At 44.7% G+C, this 23803-nt stretch overlaps 1 protein-coding gene and 1 long non-coding RNA gene across 2 annotated transcripts in view; both read right to left on the reverse strand.

Annotated features, from left to right (window-relative positions):
* The window catches only part of RORA (RAR related orphan receptor A), a 701886-nt gene that overhangs the window by 628493 nt on the left and 49590 nt on the right, over nt 1–23803 (reverse strand). The gene's annotated exons all lie outside the window — the stretch shown is intronic.
* On the reverse strand, nt 3289–22151 carry LOC118499064. The gene is made up of 2 exons (XR_004901568.1): nt 15142–22151; nt 3289–14808 (listed from the first exon to the last, which is right to left on the reverse strand). It is a non-coding gene; the product is annotated as an uncharacterized LOC118499064 (long non-coding RNA).

The raw sequence follows: 23803 nt of genomic DNA on the forward strand, positions 1-23803 counted from the left end.
GTTGATCCTAACTGGACTTCTAAAGCTCTACATCAATTGCCCAATTCATTCAAATGGGGTGTACAATTTTAAAATAATTATTTTAGAGCCATAATTGGCACAGAAATGAACATACATAGATAATACATGCAAAGGAACAGAATTGTGGCCCACATTTAGCAATCTTCTTTGTTCCTCCCTATACCAACACTGTTATGTACAACAACCTTAATTTAAACCTACAGTCAAAAGAAAACATCCTAATGAAACAAAATTTCAAACTGGAGTTAAATCTGTCTCCTAGACCAAAATATACAAAAAGTCTCTTGCTTATATTTTTAAACTTCATGTGACTTATTTAAAAATTCAAAGTTTTCACTGAAATGAGGCATAGATGGCTAATCTTTCATTTAGGCTAAATAGTAACTCAGGAAGAATTCTACTGGTGCATTGGATTTGTTTAAAAAGTCTTCACTGGCATAGATGGAAACTAGACTGACAAGGGGAAGCCATCCTTTTTCTTTTGTTTTGTTTAAGACCAATGGCATGAAAAATTATGCTTGTAAGAACACTGACATTTCTTTACTTATAGGTAGGGATTTATCACTATTATATTGCCTCAGTTGCCCTTAGGTGCTTTCATATTTAAATTGCACAGAACCAGGAATATGCAGCAGTTTTAAGTTCTTAGAAGGCAGACTCAACTTTATGGAACAACAGTACACAGGCATTATAACCACACAGATTATCTGGCCCAGGATGGAAATTAAGTTGCACACATGCTGTGACTCCCTGCCCCCGTCCACAGCAGACATAGCCAGCCGATCAAGAATAGCATCCATTTACTCTGCACCCAAATGTGGCCTCTGATTTCTTCTTAACATAGCAGGACAGGCAGTTAATAACAATTGACAGCACATGAGGTGAAAGCTTTTGCATTTGGTTACATCATTCATGTCCAATGTTGAGAAGAAGATACCAAACTCCAAGTTGGTTAAGGTGCACAGTCATTAAGCAATTGAGTCACGACTACACCCTCAACTCTACAGCCCTTATCCAGTGCTCTCCCAGTAGACACCAAGTACTGTGTTGTATGCTTAACAAACAATCACCACATGGGATGAGCGAATAAATAGACACTTCTCTTGTGTTTTTTAGTGCCTTCCCCTTTTCCTGTGGGAAGATGTGAATGGAACAATGCTCCTAATTATTATCAAGTCATAATATTTGGGTATCAAATGAAGCTTAGTAGGCAAATGGAAAAGACTGCAACTCACTCCCGGATTCAAAAATACTGGAGCAACCATTATTATCCATCTCGTAATTACCAATCCAAACACCCCACAAGTTAAATCCCACAGGATAAGTACTGCACACCGATCCTGACTTCACTGTTTCAGACCTGTGACACTTTGTACTGAATATTCTCTTCTCTGGACACCATCGTTTTCATGTTTAAATGGAAAGTTTCAAATATCTGACTTCTAATACTCCTAATACTTTTTTTGATGATGAAACTCAAACAACATTAATGTTAAATGCAGCATCTACTTATTAATAGCTTACTGTAGCAGAGTGCTTTGATAGGTGCAGGGCAAAGTCGACGCACAGAATATGTAGACTGCTCTCCAGTCCCCATGTCCCCTATTAGCACATGGCTTGTCTTCCATCTGCCATACTCACGTTGTGAGAAGGCCCAGTTTGCTTTAGAGTTGGTGAAAATAGCTGCTCATCTTTCCCCATCAAGCTGCCAGTCAGAGGAGCTTGGCAAAGATTCCAGTGCTATTTCAAATGTTCTCTGCAACTCAATAGCTTCTCTCCTCGATATGCAAACGAAAGCAAACAACCGCACCTCCCGCCTCCTCCCCCACGTCTCCTGGTAGAGAATGATAAACCAGGGAAGGCAGTGGCAGAAAAGTAAGTGTTATAAACACATTTTAAACGGACATTTTTCTGAAGTGAACACATGCTCACATTCCCTTAAAGATTCCCCAATTCCTAAGTTGGAGAAACAGCTGAGCTACTGCCTAACTGTCAATAAGAAGCTACGAGAAGGACGTGCCGACACGCAGTCCTGCGGAAGGGAATGACTCTGCCAACCCTGTGAGGAAGAGAGTCATTACAGGTCTAGGAGAGACTTTCCTTTAAATCTGTAAAATACGTGAGCAAAAGTTTAGTGTCTTCATTAGTTAAAAGCTTAAAAACTTATTCTAGCCCTGACTGGTGTGGCTCAGTTGGTTGGGAGTCATCCCACAAACTGAAAGGTCGTGGGTTCAATTCCTGGTCAGGGTACTTGCCTGGGTTGTGGGTTTGGTCCCCAGTCAAAGAGTGCGTGAGAGGCAACCAACTGATGTGTCTTTCTCACATTGATATTCCTTTCTCTCTCTTTCTCCCTCCCTCCCCGTCTCTCTAAAACCAATAAAAAAATGTTTTAAATTATTTTGTTGTATTTCCTTCATTTAATCAACAAACATTTATTGAAACTATTACATGCTCAGTACTAATCTAGGTGCTGGGGCTTTCAGCAATGAACAAAACAGATGGACATTTATGGCCTTATAGAGTTTACATTTATACAAAAAATAAAACCAGGAAAGCAGCTTTGGGGGACATCTGTCTATGCATCTGTCCACCCATACATTCAGAGGTATTGGCTAGGTAACTGTTTCACGCCAGGCTCTAGGTGAAGTTGGGGGAAAAACAAGACCATAACACCCACGCACTTACAGATAAGTAAGAAATTCACAAGAATAGCAGACTGCTTTAACAGAAGGGTGGACAAAGCACTATGGACAGAGAAGTGATCAGTGTTCCTCGCACATTTAGGGGAGGAGACAACTCTCAGTCGAACTGGCCTCTGAAGGATGAACAGGTGTGCGTGTATCAAGCAGACTATGGCAGAAAAGCATCCTGACAGAGAACCACATCAGACAGAGAATCATGGGAGTGCAGAAAAGGCTGGAACACACACAACAAGCCCTGGGACCTGGAGCATGGGAGGGGATTAGGAGGAGAGGGTTGTAGAAAGGCAGGCTGGAGCCCTAAGAGGCTGGGTCTCAATGCCTGCCCAGGAATTGGGCTTTAACCTGGAATAATGGCATGACGAACCCATTTTTGCTTAACATCCTGTTCAAATAGGCTTACACTATATACTCCTTAACTGGGATAGGACGGTTTGTCCCTCAATATTTTGATCCCCATCCAATCCCCAGGCAAATGAGGAAAATTTTGCTAATTATTATCAGGAAAGGAAATGTGAGTGTGACTATCCCAGTCTGGATGGGGCCCAACATACCCAGAGAGATGGCATTTTCTTGCTTTCAACCACTTCATCCAGCAAGCAGCTGCTAACCCACTGGCTGTGCCAAAGAGACTCCACGGGTCTGACGGCTGCTAATGGGCTTTATTACCTTGTTGAGCACCTCAAACTCCAGTTACTAATTACAGGGCATCAATGTGAATGTTTGGCTATATAATTTTTGTTAATTGATTTGCATGAGGGGATTCGGGCATGACACGCTCTGAATTTTCTTCCGGCTCTAAAGCACCATGACTCTTCTCTATAGCTACATGCATCAGTAATGACCTTGTGCATTCTGGACTGTGGGTTTCATGCATGGGTTCCCTCCTCAATTGCTCAGAACCCTCAGGAGCAAAGTGTTCTGCAAGGACTCACAATGACATGGAGGCCCAGGCTACAGAGGGACTTGGCCATTATCACTCATGCCAGCTAGCGTTTGTCTCTCACAGTGAGCAGATTCTGCAGGGCCAAGCCACTTCTGGTCCCATGGACATCTAGCCTGCAGTGGGTTCACACAGCTTATTGACCAAAGCAGGTGGCTCTGCTTGATCGGTGGGTCAGAAGCTTATAGCCCACCAGTCCTAACCAAACTCTCTCCATCTGTCCCTCGCGTGTTAACACTAAGACTTTAACTTACCCCTTTCTCATGCCCACTTCAACAGTTCACCTCCCCAAAGCCCACAGCTCATTTTTGAAGATACTGCTCCCCACTAACAAAACTGCTTCACTCTTTGAACAACATTCTTAGCATATCCTATTGACGAGATGGGAAGAGACACAAAAGGGAAGGGCAACATAGGAAGGACCCACAGATAAACTGATTCAAAACGTACGTACCAGACTTCCCTGGGGCCACCTGTCAACTGTTAATATACCAAGCAGGTCACCCTGACTCTCAGCCCTGTAAACTTTCTCATGCCCTTGTTTTCAAGGTGAAAAACACAACTAGTAAGAAACTGTGAGCCACAGCACTCCACTTCTGATCAAACTTCTGGGCAAGTGGTCCACAGAAAAATCTCTGGCATGGAAAGAAGTGGTTCTCAGTGACTCTAGATGACCCGCCATTCCAGATGCGTGATGAGCCATTTGTGGCTAAGAAGAGTACAAATTCTAGTTTCCAAGTGATTACAGTCTCCTACATAAAGTAGAGGGATGGAAAGTTATCACATAGTAAAGCCCCTCTCACAGCCCCCCATTCGGCATGCTTCCTCAAACGGGAAAGAAAGTGGAGGTCAGAGCGAGGACACCCATTACGTCTATGCCTCCATGTGGGCACGTGTCCTCTGTGGAAATGTCATTGGTTATGTCTGCCATGTATGATGTCAGAAAATACATGTCAAGACCTTCAGCTGATTCAAGAGTGGAATATGAGCTAACAAATGGAAGAACGATGGTTCTGCTTCTCGCATTATGAAGAGGGCGTCACCTGAGCAAGGCGATCTGTGGGCTCAGCAATCATGCGACACCATCACTTTCCTGGACTAAGATGTTAGAAGGAATATTTCTCTAGGCATGTGAACCTGAAACACTGCCAAATCCAAATCAAGAGAAGGCACCAAAAGTGTTTCCATATTATGAAGGAAAAAGAGAATGAGAAAGAAAAGTTGAAAAGTAAAGCTAGAAGACTTGCTTTGTATTCCCTCCTCAAACGGATGCTGGGTGTTTGGGGAGCTGTGGCCTCAGGCATGGAAAGATCTTTGGAGGAGTTCTCAGGGCTCTATTAGGCAATGGAGATCATTCAAATGGGAAAGATTAAGCAAAGTACACTTGTGTGTGATGCCTGAGAAATTCTGTCTCATCTTCAGCTGTGAGAGGAAAAAATTCACTGTGTCCTCCAATAACATTAATTATCCAACCACAGCAGAAACTTGACAAAGCTGATGATGTGTTTAGATGCAGAGAATGTGGTGAATCACTGGGCGCCGGGCCCAGGATTCAGGCACCTCACAACAGTGGCTCTTTCTCCTCCCCACACTCAAGGTGAAGGGAGACCCCAGCGTTGTCATTGAGCCAAGGCAGGAGTGCCTTTGGGCTCTGCATCCTGCAGGATGGGATTATACAGAGAAAGATGCCATTGATGCTTTAGAACCCAATGGGCAGTGTTAATCCAGCTGCAAACATTTACCCTCCTCACCCAAGTCTTTTCTGGATGAAATTCTCTGAAACTTCTGAAGAGAAATCTCATGAGCTGCTGCAAAGCCAAAGAGATGTTCCTATTTTTTACTGGGTGAAAAGCCAGCTGCCTGTCACTTTTTTTGTTTGTTTGTTTTAGGAAAATAAAGCAAAGGAAAAGAGGGTAAGACAAGGTGGGAAATAGTCAGAAGAGATGAATTAAGATATTTAAAAATCTGTTCCTGTTACCCTTTTTAGGATTCCAGAGTTTGTTTCGAAATTTTTGCAAACACCCTGTGTGGAAGAGGCAGCTGCTGGAGGTAGTGGGATCCTTGAGTTGTTTCTTCTAAGTGGAAAGGAAGAAACAAAGGGAAGTTTCCCTTCTCCCCACACCCCCCGCAGGCCAGCACCCCCTACAGTACATGAGTCATAAAATAGCTCATGGAAGAGGCAGCTCCATGCAGTCTTCTCAGCTCCTCTCTATTATCTTCCCCAGAGACAGGGAGAGATGGCGCCAGAGAACAGCCCAGCAGGAATCTGTGGGAGTGAAAAGCAAACAGGAAGCCTGAGACCCTAGGAGGTCGGGGCTGTTTGGGAAGGAGGACAGTGTTGGTAACTATGGCATTCGAAGAGCAGTCACTTAGATTAGGGCCCTGAAACACAGCCAGTGGTTGGCACTGCGTAGAAAGACCCTCAGGAACTGACTGGGTCTCCAGACCCCTCTCTTTCACAGATGATATTAAAGCTAAGTTGACAAGAGGTTAATAAACGTGCTCAGGACTACACTTCTAGGACTTAGTCCTGGCCCATATTAAGGCTTTGCTTTTTTAAAGAATTTTCCAGAATGTAAAATGCAACCTGGGCAGATTCAGCTCAGCGCCATCTACCTTTTGTAACCAACAGTGAGAGATGCTTGTATAGAAGAACCTGGGGGCTGTCAGAACACCCATCCCTTCCAAACGACCCAGGGACACACTTTCAAGGGAGAACATAACTGATCCTTTTCCAAGCTTCAGGAAAGCAAACCAACCAACCCCAGAGGGCACATGCAGTAAGTCGTAAACAGAACACTGTAGTCAGTGCCTGGCACATGGGAGGTATGCAGCATAGGTTTGTTGGATAAATAAATGACCAAAAACCAAGCACTTTGGCAAAATGGGAGTATAGTGCATCACCTGGAGCACTGGGTTTCACCACCTCTCGGGGGAAAAGGAGCCCTTGCGGCATGGTGTAAGCGATGCATGAACGTGAAAAGGAACTCCACCTTGGAGGCGGTTCCATGATGGGCCTGGTGACCAAAGAGCTGTGTGATGCTGGGGAGTTGGGTTAACTCCTCTGTACTTAATCCATCAAGAAAAGGAGAAAAATACACTTCCATTTTTAAAAGTTATCTGCAAAAACAAAGTGATAGAGTAAATATAAAACCAAACTGTAAAGTTAAAAACACTGGACAAAACTAGGTATCTGTGCTACACAAGTGCCATACATTTGGTTCCCATAGCACCTTGTATCTTGCTTTATTGTAACAATTATCCCATTGTTCTCAAACAGCCAGAATTTAAGGGACACCTCCCAAGTGCTAGGCACTGTGAAAGGAACTAGAAATAACCAAATGAAATAAAGAAAAAAAAAATCTTGTCATTAACTTTATGTACATCTGCCCTACTAAGCGCATTTAGGGATAGACACACAGCAGGCCACTATCCATTACAGGGTGACCATTGAATAAATGGATGGGAAAGTGCAGGTACAGAAGAATGCCTGGGTGAAACGAAAGCAGCACTGAGGCACATCTCCCCGTGGCTCAGACCCATATCAGTAAAATTCCACAGTCCGTGAAGCTGCAGAGAGCAACAGCGCTGGGCCTCGGAGGCCTGCGTGTGCTCCCTGGCTGGAGCCAAATCCGAGCCCCTGGAGAGCATGAGGGCCACAGTCCAACACATGGGAGGACATGCCAAAGCCCAACCCCAGCTGCACACTGACTCGTAGGAATACTCACCAAATTCCCTTCCAAAAGAGTTCGCCGTGACCACTGCCCCAAACGAGCATGGATCACATGTCGGGCTCCGAGGCCAAGCCCTTGTCCACAGAGTGTGGGATGAACGATTCCATCCTGACAGATGTGATCTCCAGAGTGCCTGAAGGGACAGCATGGAGTTTTCCACTGCTCCAGGCAGCGGGGAAATACGTGCCGCTCTGACTTGGCTTAAAGGAAGGTCTGACATTCTCCTTCACAGAAAGGTCATCTCTTCTGGACATCAGCCAGGATGTTTTTTGCAAGTCCTGGATTCTCAACTTTCTACAACTGGTGGGAGATGGGCCATCTTCAGCATCAAGTGGATATTCACCTTCCATTCTTTCTCCAGAGTAGCTACTACTGCTCACAGGCACAATATTTTGACCCCCTCTATGTCTAAATGGCTAGGTAGCTCATTACTTCCATGAGAGCAGTCGATCTTCGCCTTTATTGAATGAACACTTTTTGAGCCTTGCTGTGTGTAACCACTTTTCTAGTGCTTTACAAATATACACTTACTTACTCCTCACCCAGTCCTTTCAGGTAGGTACCGTTATTGCCCCCAGTGTACAAATATGGTGATATGGACCCAGAGAAGCTAAGAAACAGCTCTCAGTCTTGGATGGCTGCAGGAGCTGTTACATCGGCTGAAACAATATTTGATGAAAGACTCGAGAGTTAGAAAAGCTCCATTCCTTTTTAGGGTGAGTCATTCCGAAGCATAGTCTATGGCCTTTAAAGGACAGAGGCAGAGGAGGGGGGCAGGGAGGGTCACAAGATAAAAGGACATTGTTCATACTGCATTCACATTTGTATCAGCATCTTAAGCCAAGGACATAGGACACTAAGGGAAGGGCATGACCCAAATGTAGTAGGGTCTTTTCTCAGAGTCAGCCTCAGTCATTTAAGATTAGACTTCAGTAAATTGCAAGCATGGAGGATTTTATATATAAATAAATAGGCAGAGACATATATAAATAGATAGAAATAAAGCAGGGCCTCTAAGTAAATATATTAAGAACCACCTTCTACCCTTTGTTAATTGGAAAATAACCAGCTCTTGTCGGTCCTCCTACACAGAATGCAAGGGGTAACAGCCCACACTGAGAGTTCCAGTTATTAGCCTTTCTAAAGGAAAAGTCACACCATTTGAGACACTTCTCATAAAGTGACTCTGCTTCTCCTATTTATCCATCTGCTCTTGCTGAACATCATTAAGACATTAAACCGTCATCTAACCCAGGTGATAAAATTTACCCATGAAAATCGACTTCCTTTTTTTCTTATCCCTTTATCATCTACAGCCACCCCTTTCTTCCATCAGGAGCCCTTGTCAAAAGCTGATGGTTATTGCATGCTAATTTCATCACAAATACCTGATCTGAATTCTAAGTAATTAGCAAATCGGGTAACCTGTGAGATGCTGATCTTTTTTTATAACCACAAAAAAGCTTTTCACGGAGGATATTTTAGTTCAAGAACATTTCCAATCAGGAAACCTAACATCATGTTCCAAAATACCACATTGTATTGCCTTTATACATTTGGGCGACGTATTGACTGAGGGTACTAATGTGCCTTCGCGCCGATCACACTGCATTGGGAATGTGCAGTGGCAGCGAAGTGTACCTTGTGTATGCTTTCCCAGTTTGGGCAGCTGTCCATAGAGAGAGACCGAATTCATTTCGTGAGGTTCAGTTTTCTACTGTGAATGAAAAGCATTTGTTTGTTCAAGTAGGAATATGTATGTTCACTGAAAAAGTTTCATTTTGTGAGGATCTGAAGACAGGTACACCAAATGACCCACATAATTCTGAAAAATCAAGCTGTCGTCCAGTAGACTGAGATAAAAAATGATTCCTTCCAGCCCCTTCTCTGCAATCAGCAGCTGCATGACGTCAGTTTCCTCGTCCACAGAATGGGAACACCAGTGCATCCCTACATCACAAGTTTGCTGGGAAGAATTTTAAAAAGATGGGAACGTGGTGTACCAACTTAAAGCAACATACCGCACAAGCTCTCATGGCACTGACAGGGACCAGTCATCCAAGAACGAATAAGACCTAGTTAAAAACAAACAGGAAATAGTAGCAAAGCAACAAGAATCTGCCTCCAGTCACCGATGCTAGTAAAAGCTGTTCCACATTTATAGACATTAGCTTGTGAGATCTTTAGCCTAAGGTACCATATGCAAAGTAACTGAGGTGAGAAAGAGAACTTTTTTTATAATTTACAAGTTCGCGTTACATTTCATATTTTTTCACAGCATTGTTTTAATGTTGAACCACATTTCACACAAGAGTATCTTATTATTGAGCTTTAATATTCAGTAAATAAGTTAATTCATATTATTACTTCAAATAAATGTGAAACTCCCTTGCAAAATAGCATTCGACCAATCCTGAGAAGGGACATGGGTGAGAATGCAATACAGCCTCATGCTTGGTCTGTAGCTGGCACTTGGTAGCTGCTTGCTGAATGAGTGGATGAGTGCACAGGTCGCAGAGGTGATAAGAAACATGGTGACAAGTGGAGAATTTCAGGGCTGCAGGGCGCTTCAGAGCTATCATAATAGATCACAGAAAAGAGAACCCTCTGGGTGGGAACTCTGAGGGGGTTATGAAGAGAACTGTCTTCATCAATGAAAACATGAAAGTCACAATGCAGAGTCAGTTACAAAGAAAATCACTTTTTTCACTGGAGCCCAAACAATACAATAATTGTTCCAGAAATGAATATTTCCATTGGAAATCTGAGGAGGACATTGAGGGGCATGTACCAATTTCACCGTGCACAATTCCACTGTGCACTGGGTGAGCACAGATCTGCTTTGACCAAACTTCCTATGAAAAGCCACTTGCATCACTGTGAGAGACCAGGGCATGAATTCTGCTATGCTGTGGGAGGGCGTGGGGCTGCAAACGTGGGGGCAGTTTCTTACTCAGAAGTCTCATCTGTGAAGCTGGGAAGAGCTGGGTGTTCTGAAGCAGTAGGAAAGAAGCACATGGCGGACTGAGGGACCATGGATGCCATATGAACTCCACTCTCCCAGGTCCCCACAAGTGGTTTCAAGGAACAGGAAATGCCAAAGAACAGGGGTTTTCTTCCTGATTTTTTTCCTACAGATTTAGAGTGGGTAGGGGAAGGAAGCAGGAAGCAATGACCTTGAGCCAGAGTTGAATTGTACTTGGGCAGCCTGATGTGATACAGATGGAAGTTATATTTTGGATTTGGGTTCAAATGCTGGCTCTGCCTTTTCCCAGACACATCAACCTGGGTGAGTGCAAAACCTCTCTGAGCTTAGTTTTGTCTTCTGTGAAATAAGGATAAGTCACATTTATTTCACCAACTGGCAGTGAGACCTTAATGAGGTGATGTACATGCATCCATACAGTGTGGGTTCCATAACCGTCAGTTTTCATCCCTTCCTCTCTCTTCTTAATGTTTTATTGTTTTCACTGTTTTTATCTCTATTACTGGATTTGGTCACACATAAGGACAAAAATAGAATCTCCAAAAGAAATCCTTATGTATTATTTGCATCTTTAAATATTAAGCATCCTAGATTGTGGCTATAATGGAAAATTAAAATATGCTAATTACATGCAATTTCTTCTCACAGTGAATATGAACTTCAAATGTGTTATATATTTGTCTTTCCACCTACAAAGGCCACTTCAGAAACAACAGCAACGGAAAACAACTTGTGAGGTCCAAACAAAAGTACAGTGATATGCCGTGGCAACAGCTCAAATGTGCCACAACCATTGTGGATTTTCTATGCGACCACTGAAAATCATGTTTTTGAACTATTTTTAATCATAAGAGAAATGTATCAGCTGTCATGTTTGGTGCAAAAGCCAGAATGTAAATAGATAGAAATGTATTTATATGTATGCACGAATATGTAAAATTGGTCCTGTCTAGGATATTTTATTGTTGCTTTCTCCTCCAAAATGAGCATATACATTGTCTGTAGTCAGAAAGAAATTAAAGATGGCTTTAAAAAACACTTCACAGCACAGTAATGCTAGGCTTCCACAGCCTGCTGTTAATTTGCTCTGAAAGGTCACGTGTGCCCTTCCTCTGTTGTACGGGCCCACGTACAGGTGCCCTGGGTCCTCGGCTGTGTTTCAAGACCACACAGACCAGTCCTCAGTTCTAGGTAGTTACGTTGGTAAAGGCTTCTAACAGCTAATTTTGCTCTTCCTATAGCACTAACTGAAAACTTGTAAAAAGCAAAAGAAGAAACACCTTGGTTACGTGTGTGTTTTTGCAGAACCCAGTCCTGGCAAAAGCCTATCAGGCGACACAGGAGACCAGCCACAGGGCTAGATGGTTCACAAAGGAGATGCTGCCACTCGGGCCATTTCTGGTGCGAACGGTCCAGAAGTTTCCACACTAGGCTCAGCTGGAGCGGTCTTGGTGAGGAAATCCACCAACTCTGAGTAACACAGGGGCAAGGTAGAAGCAAGCCATGACTCTCTTTCAGCCCTGACATTTCAAAATCATTTCTGCAAATTAATAGAATTCAAGAGCAGGCTCACCTAGACCAGCTGCCTCTTTTTATGGCTAGAAAACCCAAGGTCCAAGACGAAGATTAAGTGTCTTATCTATGGTCCCACACTTAGTGAAAGAGCTGAGGCCATCAACAGGGTCTGCAGACACACAGTCTGGTCCTCCAGTGAGCTGTATACAAGCTACTTCAGCTAGTTCATAGCTGGGTTTTCTGTTACCAGTTTCCAGGTACTGAAGTCCCCACTGCAATTCTTCAACACAGCACCAGACACAGGCCCACAATTACTGAGGAATGTGGCAGAACACAGAATTGTCTTATGCTCCATTTAATAGGGACAGAATGGGTCTTCCAATCTGTCACTCACTGTACCCAGAAGAATAGCTCATAAGATACACAGACCCAATATAAGTTGGATGTAAGTCAATGAATGACAGTCAATGCCTACAGCTGCAAGTAGCCAAAGCAACACATTTAATGTAATTATACACCATGACTTCCCTTCATTGATTTCAGTGGGGTTTTAAAAAAAAATCTACTGTCCATTTTCAGTTATCTATTTCTCCATTTATGTGTGTGTATGTGTGTGTGCACTTGGTCAGGATTAGTCAAAGTCTGGCCACCAGTGTCATGATGTGACAGGGCACCTGTGAATATCTGTGCAGAATCAAGTCAGTGCTGAGCTCCTTCCCGAAAAGGGGCTGTTCCCTCCCGTGAATCACATGGAGAAACGGAGTCTTCCAGGAAATACAATGACTTGCCCAAGGCAACACCGACAAACTTGGTCCAAATCAATAGGAGTAGAGGCTGGGCTCAATAAACTGCTATATCATTTAAATGCATCTGTACCAAAAATAAATAAAAAAATTTTTAAAAGAAAGAGGACAAGCTCTGGTGATTGGAGATGTCATTGCTCAAGGGAGAGGAGGTTCCTGTATCACTGGAATAGCCAGTGTGTAGCCAGACAGCTCAGTGACCTGCCACAGATCAACAACATGTAGAGACTGCATTCTTAATTATGCACTAACATGTGCTTTTTCTGACTTTGAATATAAGGTTTCATCATCACTTTAAAACTGTTTCCCACATGTTGTCTCTCTGCAGTCTTGGACCCCAGCACAGCCAGCATTTGCTGGCGAGGCTAGGTGTTCAGCCCCTCTCCTTCAGACTGGTCAGAGAACATGGGGGTTGAGGGCCAGCAGAATAAATGACAAAACATTTTCTTTTTCCTAAACAATCAGGTGTTGTTCTTTTATCAAGAGGAGCACTTCAGACCTACATAACACAACCTGGCCCTGCAGAGGTCCTACTTTAATGAAAAGGCAAGAAGGATTTGTAATTAGAACATCCTTTTGCATGCTCTTCAATACTACAAGCACCTTGTTCCCTTGAACTTGCTCTGGAGAGCCCTTTCCTCCCGAGCAGAGCTAGTTATACTTACACTCTACCTCTGACACGATTATCACAAATTCTGCATCAGTAAGGTCTAAATTAACACCCTTCTCTGTATCAGTCTGCAGAGTCTATGGAGGGTTCCTGCTAAGAACAGAGATCCAGAAGCTGGAAGACTGATTTCTGAAAAACTAAAAGAGAGGTACAGAGGTGTAACAGAAAAAAAGAAGGTTGTCAAAGGAAATTACAGACTATTTTCCAAAGCCAACACCACAAAATTCTGAGTGCCCCTCAATACTAAGGAATACTGTGCCATTTATTTTCGAGCAGAGACTCTTTGCAAAGACAGAGTTGGAGCCCTGCCCTAAGCTTCCCTGCACTCCAGACCCCACTGGGCAGCGCTTCACATGCCCCGCCCAGCACCTGTTGACAGACAGGCGTCCTGTGTCTCTCCCCAGGCCCTCTGCACAAACCCCACGGAAGAAACAGCTACAAGAGTGAACACAGTTTCATTCTTCCCACCTTCCTGCTGCTTCTGCCTGGGGAGCAGCACCCCCGCGTCAACACCATGTCAAGCACCCAGCGACAGAAGTCAGTTTTCCACAAGCTTCTGGTTAGGAAACCGTCACCAGTTAAAAAAAAAATGATTGTGGATGCAACTCTGTCATCCTTTAGGGTTATTTCTTGCTGAAATTATAGACCTATCTTCTCACCAATTCACAAGTGGCTATGCGCATCTCAATCCGCTCTTTATTTCCAGAGCATTTTATGCCTCACCAGAGTCTAGTCTTGTACCTCATTCTTTCTTTTGACCCAATGTCTTTATCCTACACCAAGGCCAATGTTTGGTATTTTCAAACTCTCTCTTTTTTGCTCAGGAGCCTTTAACCAAAGTAAATCCCATTCTAAACTCCAATATGTAAAACAGAATGAAAGCAGGCTGCCTCACTAGAGCAGAGTTGGGGGCTGGGGTCCCGCCAACCCCTCAGGATTGGAGAACCCTAGGGTCCTGTGGATCACTGAGCCAGACGGTGCTGATCCCTGAAAATGGAAAAAATAAATAAGGCTTGGGGCAACAGGGGATTCATGAAAATGAAAGAAAAGAAAGCTACATCCCCTCCTGAACGTGAAAGCTGAGAACATCAACCCATTCTTAATTGTTCAGGCAGAGAGAAATGTTAAACTCATAGGCTAGCTTTACAAAAATTCAAAATATCTGCACCTTAACACAGCACTTGTCGATATCTCACTTAATCGCCACAACTACCCTCTGTATAGTTTATAGATTTTCAATTTACAGGTAAAAATCATGTGAAGCCCAGAAAGGTTAAGTAACTTACCCAAGGTCACAGAGACCTAAGAGGCAGAACCTCGACTGAGCCCAAGGTTGGACTCAGAGACAACAGATGAATGAGACACAACTTGGAATTCCAGAGTAATTCCCCTCCCCCTGCCCTTCGAATCTCCTGGAGGAAAGGGCCAGGGCCAGCGCTCAGAAGAGGAACAGGAACACAGAGAATGGGCACAGGGACAGGAAGAGGCACAGGAGGGGGCGGGGAGGGGAGCCCGAGGGAGAGTGAGAAGTAAAACTTACATAGCACTTGGATGCTTCAAAGAAACTGCACATCCACTGGTAACTGGCATACCTCCTTACACTTCCCACCATAGCCACTCAGTGCTGTCTGATGGAGTACCACTGCAGTACAGGAAAGGCATTATAAAAACCAAGCTTTACTGCTAAGGGGCATGTGGCCTCAGAGAGGTCATCTTACCCAAAGACACAGAGATAATGGCAGTGGGGACGGAGGGGGGGGCACGCCAGACCTCAGGACTCCTAGCACAGTGCCTGTCCCACCACAGAGAGGATGGCTCCTCGGACACGTTTTTCCACAGCTACTTTGCCTGCCAAAAGCTAACGTGGTAAAAGGCTCTTTCCCTTGCTGTCTCCACGATTAGATTTACCCTTCCCATCCTCACCCCCTCAACCCCCTTACCAACAACAATTATCTGAGCCCAGCTACACTTACTTAAGCCCAGGCCTCCCCACAATTACAACACAGAATGAGAAAGTCAAGTTGCCAGAAGATGTCTCAAATTGGCTGCAGTGACACAAAAAAATCACAGAATCGGCTTACATCCCCAGCTCTTCTGTTCAAAATCCGGGCCTTGTAACGACATCTAATCAGGCAGTGGAATCAGCTGAAATGAGGACTTCTGTAAAAATCATCGCTTGTCTAGTGCTCAGCAGTTAAATCTCTTAAATGCCAACCTGGTAGGAAGTAAGAAAGTTTTTTCCCCTTCATTACAGGTCTCAAAGCTACTGAGTACTCTCAGCTTCCAGCTGAACCCAGATAGTTGTATATTCAGAGAATATAAATGTTCTTTCTCTCTCTGTTGCGTTTGAGTAAGAAACAATGTCTACATCATTAAAGATGCACAAGTTAACAAGAAATAGGTGACTCTTTATCCAGATATTTATAAAGGTCTAGATGTTTTTAGAGCTATAGATGATGTTACTAGGAGTTTTTGGCTTTGGTGGAAGTTTCTCTACAACCAGGGCTCCATGCCCACTAGCCCTACAATTTGTCTGTATGACCACTAGATGGTGATAGTGTGTCACTACCCAGAAGCAGCAGGGTGGGAATCTGCTGTCTTTTCCCACCTTTTCCCAACACTTCCCATATCAAAGAGCAACCTCTTTAGCATAGACCTCACTTAATTCTCTACCATACATTTAAAGTGTTACTTTTAGCAAAGCATTTCAACCACTAGATTAGGTCTTTCATAATCTGCAGAACTCACACCCAATCTTAAACCTGGTATTCAGGGTGCTGCAAGGTAACCACCAGCCCAGGACCCACACTCACCTCCACTGATCTCCTACACAGGCTTCATGTTACAGCCACATTGAACCCATATTTCCTACACATAGACATAGATGTAAAAATAGTCCTAACAGTCCCCACTTCTATACATTTGCTCTTGCTCTTCTGTTCTGTTTGGAAATCCCCCGATGGCCCACCCATTCTTTGGATATCTCTAAAATACTTGGAAATCTTTGTTCAGGAAAAACTTCTCCAAAAGGGTTTATAAACCCAAAGTTCTATTAGTATTTATGAATACATTAAATATTGTTCCCTGTAAAAAGTTTTTAAACTGTAGATTAGCCAAAAGAATTTTAACAAAATAGCCCAAACTTCAACACTCAGAGGTAGCCACTTGATGTATTACATATTGTATATTAACCTTGATATTTTTAGGATAAATGGGTATTACTAAGAGCTGGAGCATATAACCTGTGTTAGCCACTTTGCTGTACCTCTTGAACATTTCTCCACATCCTGAAATGACACAGGAAGTTTTCTGTGGCCCTCCACCTTGCCCCCCTCCCCACCGGAGGAGCTGATGCAGTGTGATGGAAAGTACACCCAGGCTTCACACCCCAACCCCAGTTTCAGGCCTGGTTCTGATGAGTGCTTGCTGTGGTGGGCAGACTACTGAACCTCTCTGAGCTTCGCTCGAGGAAGTTGCGTACCATTTGCCTCAGTGTCTCTGACTGTCTAAACTAGAGAATGAATGTATGTGAATATGTCTGGCATGGAGCCTGCCTCACAGCGGCCCTCCACCCTTATTCATTTCTTTCCTTCCCTTGTTAGTCGGTGTGATTTCTTTTTCCTCTCAACACCCCATTGCTCTCTCTGCCTCCTCATGGCCCTATCCTGCTGGCTCTTCCTTAGAGGAATCTGTGAAAATGCTGTATTCCCTACCAGGGCAGATGCAGACCTTTGAAGGTGGGGCTGGCCTGCCTCCTCCACCTGGCCCCAGGAGCCACCAGCACAGCACTGGCCCCGCAGGTGGTCTCTGTATGGGGCCTCCTTTTGCCTTAACCATCATCACCCTTGATTCTGAATCTTTTCCTTTCACATCCCCGTAAACAGCTTCGGAGAAAGTTTAGGATTCTTTCAGGCCCTGGATTGACTTTGAGGCTAAAAAAGACTCAGTCTAGAGCTCAGCTCTTCAGGGTCCTGACGATACCTCTGTGCTTGGCATCCTCCCTACTGTAGCTTCTCCCTTGGCAGCCAGATCTGCCGCCTCTTCTCCAGGCTCCTGTCTCTCTGATCCCGGAGTACAAACTAGCTACCTGAGCAGAAGAGCAGCGCCCTCCCAACCCTCTTCCTCACCTCCACGTAGCAACTTAACAACCTGCTTCAGCTGGGAAACAGACCACTCTGGCGCTCTCTCAGCCTCACTGTTACCTAGTTGTTGTATTTTATTTTTTCCATTTTCATGAAAATGTACCTTTGGCTCCTGTTCAAGCAGCTGAATGATCCATACTGAAGCTAAAGCCCCTTCCTGTTTTCCCTCAACACCACCCCCAGAAACTGCCCTCCTTCCAGGCTGCCTTAGAAAAGAGAACAGCTCGAATTAATGATACAGAGCACTCTAGAGGAAAAACTCATCTGATTTCATCACAAAGTCGAGTCTCACGTGAACCTTTTTTGCCGACTCTACTATGCAAGTAAAATCAAAAAGGCACAGAAGGCAGCCCTACCATGAAGGCACCTGCTCCCGGAAACGATGTGTGTGCCGTAACAGTTCAAGTGCCAGCTCTGGAGCCAGAGTGGGGCAGGATTCCCCACCACCACTTCCTAGCTGTGTGACGCAGGCAGGGTGGCTTTGTCTTTCTCATCCCCAGTTCCCTCTGTCAAATGTCAGCTTCCCTGTATGACTGCACTTTGCCGTGGCTGTTGAGAAAAATTACCACAGCTTAGATCGACACACACGTATTACAGGACTTACAGTTCTGGAGGGCAGAAGTCTTCCAATCAAGGCGCTGGCAGGATGCATTGCTTCTGGAGGGTGTGGGGAGAATGCATTCTCTCCCCTTTTCCAGCTTCTCTAGTCCACTCTTGGTCTGTGGCTGGCGGCCCCTTCTTCCACCTTTAGACTCCTGTCACTCTCCCCTCTGCTTCCAACACCACATCTCCTCCTCCAACGCAGACCCTTCCACCTGCCTCTTAGAAGGGTGTTGTTACACTGGGCCCACCCAGATCATCTGGAAGCATCTCCCATCTCAAGGCCCTTAGCTTATCACATCTATGGAGTAACATGTTCACAGGTTCCAGGAGTTAGTTAGAAGGTGGACATTGTTAGGGGCTCATTAATTTGCCCACCACCTTTCTCTCATAGCATCATTCTGCAAACACGGAAAGAGAACACATGCACAGTCCTCAGGACACTGCCTGTCTCCTGAAAGTTCTCCGGAGATGACAGCCATGGTTCTAGCAATGTATGCACGTCAGCGTTAGTAGGTAAGAGATGCGGTTGTTAATGCTTACTTAGACCGTGTGCTTCTAAGTTCAGTGAGAGCCAAAGGAAGTATTATTGGGGCTGGGTAGTGCCAGGAACATCTCTTTAGAGTTTCATATCCTCATCCTCCATTTTTGAAAACCGAGGTTTGTTGGGTCCCCACTAGGTAGCACCACTTTTCATTCCTCACAACAAGACTCAGGTTGTACCGTTTGTTCAGGTCAGTCAACCAGTGACTAGCAAAGGCAGGACTAAACCTCTTTTGTCTGACACAGGAGCCTGTCTGTCCTCTTTCCAGGCACCAGGACTTGGCCACCTACTGGCTCCCATGTCCCTTGCCATCAGAAGTACACCAGTCCACCCCATACACTCTTTCTGGGCAGAAAGCGGGTTTGTACTTCATCTGTGTCCTGCCCAGCCCTTGTCATTTTGCAAGGGTTAGGAGAGCCCAATCAGAAGGGGACAGGATGTGCCTCTGAACCCAGAGCACCCATCAGAATCACCTGGAGGCGCACTCCCAGACACCTGGAAGCCTTCCTTTGCATTTCAGATAAGCAACCCGGGGCCACTGTGAGCCAGGCCCACTTTGAGAACCACTGTTCTGGATCATCCTGAGGTGAACTCTTTGGAGGAGAAGACATTGCTCAGATGCGTGGGATCCACCCTCACCGGTCACCACACACTCTTCCCTCTTGTTGATTTCCTCAGAGCTCTGAGGGCCGCTGGACAGATACTGCTCGGTGGAGGGATGGCGGTGATCCCCTCCTCCTGCCCTGCTCCTCACCTCCCCCAACTTACACCAGCTCCTCCACTCCCCCTGCAGTTCCTCCAGGGGGTCCTGGCCAGCAGCCTTGGCTTTATTACATCTTCAGAAGAGAGGCCCCCGGTCACCTGTCCTCCCAGCCTGCAACTTCAAAATGATGAAATACAAAATACAATGTCAAGACACCCAACACTGCCCCAGGAAATGAGGCAGGAGCAACTATTTAAAAAGGGCAAAAGGTTCTTCGGGCCACCAATTCTCAACACGTAACCCACAGCTCAAAGTCATGAGCTTGCAGGGCTTCAAGGAAGTTGGGAGCCAAGGCCTCCAGGGTGCCAGTGGCGTTATTTAGCTGCGACCCTACAGGCTGAAGGGCATGCTCACAAACATATTTGGGAACAGCTGTTGATAAAAGATTTTCAGTTTTGCTCAGGGGACCAGTTGCAATGAGGAGCATTTTATGAGAACAATTCAGAGTATAGACATCTGAATATATTTCCATGAAAAAATAAGGATGAAGGAAACAAAAAGATGGTATAGTGTTCTAACACAGTTGATGAATATTTAATACGCTAGGGCTTATCTTTAAGGGGAAAAATACCCTTTGCAATTTTACACGCTTCCTGCAACAGCAATCCATAGACAAAATGACAAATGCTACAGCCACCCGCATAAATACCATGTATTTCATTCTACCCTTACTACAGTGACACGGCGACCAGCTGCTACATGCAGTATCATGAAAACATAAATTACTGGTTATAAATAGTGTCTTTAAAACATGAGGCCATCCAAAGCTGGTTGGTTTAACACAGGCTGCCTAGAACAAGTCTGAGGAATTGATAGGACAGGCAGGGGAACTGGGCAGAGGATTCAGATCACAGGACAGCAGCCAGCAGAAGCTGCGAGAAAGGCTCTCGACGGAGTGGAAGGGGACAAAGTGGCCTGCTCAGGAGCCCAGAGGAACGATCCTGCTTTCAGTTGACCCCTGCCACCCCAAGAGGGACCGATTCACAGACTGCTTATCACTACTATTTTTAACTTCTTGGCAGACTAACCCAATGCAATGGGAAAAGCGCCCAAAGTAAATATACACTCGTTTGATTCTTCCCCTGGCAAGTAATTTTCTATTATTTTCTGTTATAACCAATTCCAGGATAAATCACCCTCCAGAGGCAGAGCTTAAGTGTGAGGGTCCTCAGAGGAGCCTCTGCCCTAGACGGGGGGAGCGAAGAAAAGGCATGCGCCTGCTCCCCGCTCTGGATGCTGTGTCCAAACAAACAGGCCCTTTGAGGAGCTCGCCACACTTTTCACCTTCGCGGACCCTTTGCCATTATTATGATTTCCCCTGAGTTTTGCTACCAAACAAAATTACGTAGTCACTTATAATTATTTTTCCATGAGACAGCTTAATAGGAACAACATTTCCTGAACATCTTCTCTCCGTCAGGCACTGTGTACAACTCCTCTCACAGAACGGTCATCCCAGTCCTATGAGCCGGCACTGCTGCTATCCCTACTTGACATGGGACACAGGAACACACAGGTGAATAAGCCTGCTGGAGATCTTGGCACTGGCAGTGGGATAAGTCTAAACCTCAGATCTGTCTCCAGAGTCCATGCCTGTAACCGCTTGCACTGGGCTGCCCTACCTGGTCCATGTTAATCCATGTTAAGACACACTAAGGAAAGGACTAGCCAAACTAGTGACAAACTTCTAAAGGGTAATGCATAACTTGCTTTAGATTTTTCAAAAACCCCAAATAGCTTGAAGGGCCCCATTAAAGTCTTCACGGATACCTATCTATCCCACACCTCCCCCCAGGAACCACTGACCTAGGACCACCTGAATATCATATGCAGTGTGATTCTTCTAGCACCAAAAAAAAAAACCCCAAAAAACAGCTAGTTAAAAATATTGCCCTGGGAAATAAAGTCAAATAAACTCAAAACTCAGAATGACATTCAAAGCTCTTCTTGAACTGGCCCTCACTATCTTTCCAAATCCATCTTTTGGAACTATGTTAAGCACAGAGTCTGAATCAATAGGTGAGAGACCTGAGAAACTGTGCTTGTTGCAAGCTCCCGAGAATATGCTGATTGGCAGGTTAGATTGAGAAACGTTTCCATCTGATTGTGACCATCCATGGGCATGACTCTAATCTCCTATGCAGCACAACATTGACAAGCACACTACCAACTCTCCCAGACTGGTGCTTTGCCCACAACCTTTCCCCAGACTGAAATGCATGTTTCACCTTTTCCTCCCAGCCCCAGCTCAGAGGCCTCCTCTGGGAAGCCTGCTTGCTGCCTCATGTTAGAATTTGTCCTGTCCCACCTGCCCCTGCAGCACCCTGATCACACTCCACCTTTTCTCTGGGAGAGCTGTTCCCTGGTCTGACCCAGTGGGCTGTATGCTCTGTAAGAACAGGACTGGCTCTCACTAACCTTCTCTGCTCCCCCTGCTCTTCCCACTGGCCATGGAAGGTTCTCAATAAGGATTAGTAGGTCTAATTTGTCACTGGAGTCCAGGAGTAACCACTGTACTAGAAACAGACTTCTTCCCTCCCCAACTGATAGGGGGAAAGGCAAGAGGAGGGAGAAAGGCTTCTATAGGAATTAAACAAAGAGAAAAAAAAGCGATGGTTCATTTTTTTCCTTAAAAATGTGATCCAGGATTATAATGGACAAATGCTCCTCAGGAACCAGTATTACTGTGATCAAAACTTTCTGTAATAAACCCTGACACAGAGGTTTAATATTTCCTCAATCACACCTGAAATGAAGCCTGTGCATCCTGAGCCCTATCACACCTCCCAGACTCCAGTCAGCCTCAGCCATCCAGGTCCACACTTTCAATTTGCATCTGTTCCCTAGGGGACAGATTTTACTGATTACCAACTAATGTTTATTGAGCACTTACTGCATCCCAGAAACTGCAGCCTCAATTTATATGCATAATATTTAATCTTTACAATAGCTCTCTAAGGTGTTATTATCACCACTTTCAAGATGAAAAAAAAAAAAGAACTGAGCTCAGAGAAGTTAAATAACTTGCCAACAGTTGCACAGTTAGCAATGCTGGAATGCGAACTTAAATATGTCTGACTGGAAAGCCTAGATTCTCAATTAACTATTCTGCTAATTTTTTAACAAGAAGATCTGTATGACTTTACAGAGGATAAGCAATGACATCAAAATACTAGCAGAAGAGGAAAGGCTCTGGATCTATGGTCTGGATGCTGGAAAACACTTAAGAACAGCACTTCATCCTGAGAGCTCACCCTGCCAAGAGCACCGAGCTCATCAGGCAATGGTTTGAGCCTGCCCAGGACTCTTTCAACTAAAGACCCTACAGAGGCCCGTTCCTCAGTCCTCAGAGGCCTGGGCTAAACCTGACTCTGAGCACAGATGCCCAGCTGCCTTGCCAGCACAGCCTTTCACTGGGTTCCCAAAATCAGAAGATCCGAGGAGATTCTCAACATTCTAGGTCCCATTCTGTCCTTTGAAGATTGGGAAACTGAGGCCCACAGTAGTTAGGTGTTGGCCCAGGTCGCATAGCTAATGAACCACTAAGCTGAGGCTCAAACCCATGCTTCCTGCTATAAGTCAGGCTTGATTTCTTTCTTTTTAAGAAATTACACACACACACAAAATAGGAGAAATCAGTGTAGCAGAAAAACAGTAAGAGCTTACATAAAAAAAAAAACAAAAACAAGGATCTCCTATTTCACCCTAACCCCAAGCTCCTGCCTTCTAGAGAGGTTGGTATGTACAGGTCAACAGCTGGGTGTGTACAAGTCATACTTCATCACACTAGTTCCTAAACTCACACACATCAATACAAACATACACACACAGTCCTTGAGAAGATGAACACACACATCTATTTGTTTCTGAAACTTTTATCACTTAGCATATATTGAATATATCCCCGAGTCAACTAGCTATGGTTCCTTCCCATTCCCTGATGCACAGCACCCCACAGCTGGGCGGCTGCATGATGCATTCGAACTTCCTCTTACTAGCCGGCAGTCTTATTGCTGGATGTGCCTTCCTCAAGGCACCCTACTGCTATTTAAGCCATGAACTCTGCCATCTTGGGCTGGGGGATCCTCTAAGTCATTTGGTTTTATGTGGATCAAAATGAAAATGGATTGCCTAAATGCAGTGACTAGGGGAACACTGTTTTCTGAGAGTGGGTTCCGTTTTCTGGTGTACCAGATGGCCAGCTCTTTAAGTAAACCAGTCTATGAAAATGAAATGTTTTTACTGATTGCTTAAAAACCTGCACACTAAGCAGCATGAACTTGGGCAGGCCAAAGTTTCCTCATATGTAAAATGGGCAAAGAAGAATCATACTTATCTTATAGAGTAGTGCAACTCATAATTAAATGAGATAACACCTGTCAA

Source organism: Phyllostomus discolor, chromosome 1 (genome assembly GCF_004126475.2).
Source record: "Phyllostomus discolor isolate MPI-MPIP mPhyDis1 chromosome 1, mPhyDis1.pri.v3, whole genome shotgun sequence".
Taxonomy (NCBI): domain Eukaryota; kingdom Metazoa; phylum Chordata; class Mammalia; order Chiroptera; family Phyllostomidae; genus Phyllostomus; species Phyllostomus discolor.